Genomic DNA, 4703 nt, shown 5'->3' with positions numbered 1-4703 from the left:
GCAAAAGGGCCTTCCTGTTGGCTTCCCTGAAGACAATTCCAGACCCTTGTAGGCCCAACATGGATATTACCCTTCCTTGGACTAATCATTTTGCCCAAAGTGAGTGGAATATAATTGCACACAATCAGAACCTCCCGGAATAGGGGAGAGGAGAAGACCAGGGGAGAAGTATACTGCTGTAGGAAGGCAAGAAGGCGGCTGGGTAGGTAACTCCATCATCCACTGTGCAAACTGGACTTTGAGCGTGATTGTGACTAACATTGGAAAATGGAACACTATTGCTCTGTTCCGGTACAAACTTCAGTGCAGCTGAATGCAGTCTGTCCTGACGCTCTGCTCGCCAAGGTCTTGAGAAGAACTCAGTGGGAGGGGGAGGGATGTCCATCCAGGAGAGTGAGCTGATGTAACAAAGGGGGTGCAGCATAGTTGTGCCATACACCAAAAATATTAGGACTCTTCTAAAAAGGAACAAAGATTAGTGTCTCAAATTCATGAGAGTTTGCATGAGTTGCTCATGGGTGTATTTGCCAAGTCTTAGCATTTAGAAGTCAAGCCTGCCTCGGGGACACTTGCTGAGGCCTTTTAGGACAAATGAAAAAAAATTCCTACTCGATACAAGTACTTTATTGAGTGAATTAGCCAAGACAGTGTTTCAGATTGGAAATACCCAAAAATATTTAAGACGAATCTTTAAGATGAATCCATAGATTCAAAAGGCCTTGATGAAGTTGTGAGTGACCCTGTGACATTTTAGTTTATGAAATCTGGCTTGGAAGATAACTACTCTTCTTCCAGTGACCTCACTCAGCCATCAGCAGAAGCAAAATGCTAGGTAGATTAAGAGTCTTTTGGGAAAAATTATTTTGCAAGTGAGATATGACGAACTGAGATGAATCTGCAAAAATGAGGTAGATCTAAGGATCATCCTCAGAGTAGTAGCATAAATCATGTAGATTGGCAAGAGTTAAAATCATCAAGGTCGGCCAGGGTTAACTCAGTCTGTTAAGAGCATCCTCCCAAAATGACAAGGTTGAGGGTTCGATCCTCAACCTCAACAAGGTCAGGGCACACATGGAAAGCAATCAAAGAATGCATGACTGGGTGGAACAAAAAATAAATGCTTCACTTCCTCCTCCCTTCTCTCTCCCTTCCTCTCTGTCTCTTAAAAAAAAAAATCAGTGAAAATTAAGCCCTGGCCGGAAAGCTCGGTTGGTTGAAACGTAGTTACAGAGCATGAAGGTTGCCAGTTCGATTCCCCGGTCAGGGCACATATGAGCAGCTTGATGTTCCTGTCTCTCTCTGCCTGTCTCTCTCTGCCTCTCTCTCTCTCTCAAAAAAAAAAAAAGTGTGTGTGTGTGTCTATGTGTCTATGTCAAGGTCAGTGGCTCTCAAAGTATGGCCTGTGGACCCCCTTGGTGTCCTCAAGCCCTTTCAGGATATTTGTAAAGTCAAAACTATTTTCATAAAAACGTTAAGATGCTTGTGGCAGCCAGGTTCCAAGAGAGTCTTCAGCGACCCTCACCTCCCAGGATTCACAGTGTGGTCTTTCTGCATTTTGTCAGGATTGGGCTGCATGACTGACAGATTATGACAGAAAAGAAGGTATGTCACTTCTGAGCATAGGTCATAAAAGCCATGTGACTTCCGTTTCTTGCTCTTAGGGAGAAACAGACTACAATTTTAAACTTCTGAGTGCCAGGTATCTTGTTATGTTGGATAAATGTGCTAATTCTTCCCAGAAGACCTGAGTTCAGGAAACCTGGTTTATTTTTTCTTTTCTTTTTATAGGTGAGAGGAGGGGAGATGGTGAGGCAAACTCCCTCATGCACCCTGACTGGGATCCACCTGGCAACACCATCTGGGGCCGATGCTTGAGTACTGAGCTATTTTTAGTGCCTGAGGCTGATGCACTCCAATAAAGCTATCTTCAGCACCTGGGGCCATGCTTGAACTAATCAAGCCACTGGCTGCAGGAGGGGAAGAGGGAGAGGAGGGAGAGAAGGAAGGAGGAGAAGCAGATGGTCACTGCTCCTGTGTGCCCTGACCAGGAATCAAACCCGGGACCTCCATACACCAGGCTGACATTCTATCCACTGAGTTACCAGCCAGGGCTGAGACCTGGTTTCAAGACCTGCTGCCTCTGATACGAGGTAGGTTGTGAGACTTCAGAAATGCCACTTAAGCTCACTGAACCTGGTCCTCCCCTTGGGGGAAGAAATGCCTAAACCAAAGTGGAGTTCTGTTAGGAAGGAGGAAGAAGAAATAATGTTATAAAGACAAACTTTAAGGCCCACCAAAGAGCTCTCCAGTTACTCCAGTGTGTCTGTATGCCAGTGCGTTCCATGCATTATCTCATACCAACCCTATGAAGTAGATACTCTTGTCTCCATTTACAGGTGCGGACATGAGACTCAGGAATTCAGCCCAATGGTATATAGCAAGCAAGTGGATTCAACCTGACTCCAAAGCCAGTGTCCATTCCACTGGTCACACTCTAGTGCCTCCAAGGTACAGAGAGCTAGGATAAGTCCGCAGACCAGTACACCTCCAGAAAGTCTAAAGTTTACCTAAAGATGTGAACATTTCCAAGAGTGATCTCGTGGAATAATAACAGTAATGACCATTTGATGAACACCTACTGTGTGCTTGACCATTGAAAGCTCAATAAAAGATCTCTGTCTCTTCTCAGTCTTCTGTTAGAGCCAAGAGAGCAGCAATGGCATACAAGAAATCTTCATGTACCAATTCCATGCCATCCTATTCTTCATGGCCTCTCAGGGGTGTGGTCCAGCCCAGCTGCCTGTCCTTCCTCACACCACACTAACCCTTGAATGCCTGTGCTATGGCTTCTGCATGTAGCATTACAGATCTGCAGAGATCAAAGGCCTCCAAGAACTTCGTGCTCCATATTTTCTGTACCAGTTGAGAATAACTTCTGGCCTGACTGGTGGTGGCACAGTGGATAGAGCATCGATCCGGAATGCTGAAGTTGCCTTTTCTAAACCCAGGGTCACCAGGTTGAGCATAGGGTCACCAGCTCAAGCACAGGTTTGCTGGTTCAATCCCTAGTCAAGGCACATCTGAGAAGCAATCCATGCACAGCTAAGTGGAACAACAAGTTGATGCTTCTTTCTCTCTCTCTTTAAAAGAAATTAAATCAACTGCAAGAGCAGATGGTCCAAGAGTGACAGCTTATGTGACTGACACAGATATGTCTCATATTTCACAGAGAAGAAGACAGGCATCTGGGTTAGTATTTCTGATTCCCCTGACCTTTCTCTGATTATAAGCTGGCTACTACCATGGCAACTCCAAGCATCACATCCCCACACAACTGCTTTTGAAGGCAGGAAACAGGGAGCAACTTAGAGCAGAGGCTTTTCTCTTTGCATGCTTCCCCCATTAGTGAAGAAGTATCTTTTCCAAAAGCCCCTAGTTGACATCTTCCCATATGTCACTGGCTGGAGCAGATCACATAGCTGCTCCTATCTGTAAAGAAATTGCTAAAGGGAGGGAGGTGAGTAAGGCAGAAGGAACGGGAATAGATTTGGGCTAGCCAACCGGAAATGAGTATTGCAAGCAAAGCCCTTTCTGGGCTCTTTTTCTTTGGCTTCCATGAGATATTGCTGCCTTTCTTCTCACCGTTTCTTTGGATTCTTTTTATTTTTTCTTTATTGATTTTAGAGAGAGGAGAAGGGAAAGAAAGAAACATCGATTTGTTGTTCCACTTACTTATGCATTCATTGGTTGTTTCCTTTTTTTAAGTACAATATTTATCTTATTTTAAAAATATTTATTTATTTTTTCCATGTTTATTTTTTATTTATTTATTTTTTTGTATTTTTCTGAAGCTGGAAACGGGGAGGCAGTCAGACAGACTCCCGCATGCGCCCAACCGGGATCCACCCGGCACGCCCACCAGGGGGCGATGCTCTGCCCATCCGGGGCGACCAGAGCCACTCTAGCGCCTGAGGCAGAGGCCAAGGAGCCATCCCCAGCGCCCGGGCCATCTTTTTGCTCCAATGGAGCCTCGGCTGCGGGAGGGGAAGAGAGAGACAGAGAGGAAGGAGGGGGGGTGGAGAAGCAGATGGGCGCCTCTCCTGTGTGCCCTGGCCGGGAATCGAACCCGGGAGTTCTGCACGCCAGGCCGACGCTCTACCACTGAGCCAACCGGCCAGGGCCAATAAAAATATTTATTAATTAGAGAGAGAGAAGACTTCATTTGTTATTCCACTTATTATTTGCGCACTCACTGATTGATTCTTCTATATGCCCCAACCGGGGATCAAACCCACACTCTAACCAACTGAACTACCCAGCCAGGGCCTCTTTGAATTCTTTTCCAATGTCTCATCCTCTCCTCACCGCCTTTAATTTGATTGTTCCCCAAGCTTCTTTCTATAATCTATTCTCCTAACTTTATTACCCCTTTTTTTCCTACAAGTTACTTTCTTTCTACTTTTTAAATCAAACAATGCAAAGTTATTGAAGTAAAACAGAACTTACCACTAAGTTATGCCCTCTTTAAGAGCTCTACACATGCCTGACCTGTGGAGGCGCAGTAGATGAAGTGTCGACCTGTAATGCTGAGGTCGCTGGTTCAAAATCCCGGAATTGCCTGGTCAAGGCACATATGGGAAGCAACTACGAGTTAATGCTTCCCACTCCTCTTTCCCACCCACTTCCCTCTCTCTCTCAAATGG

Source organism: Saccopteryx bilineata, chromosome 7 (genome assembly GCF_036850765.1).
Source record: "Saccopteryx bilineata isolate mSacBil1 chromosome 7, mSacBil1_pri_phased_curated, whole genome shotgun sequence".
In the NCBI taxonomy this organism is placed as follows: Eukaryota; Metazoa; Chordata; class Mammalia; order Chiroptera; family Emballonuridae; genus Saccopteryx; species Saccopteryx bilineata.
This window is presented reverse-complemented; position numbering follows the sequence as displayed.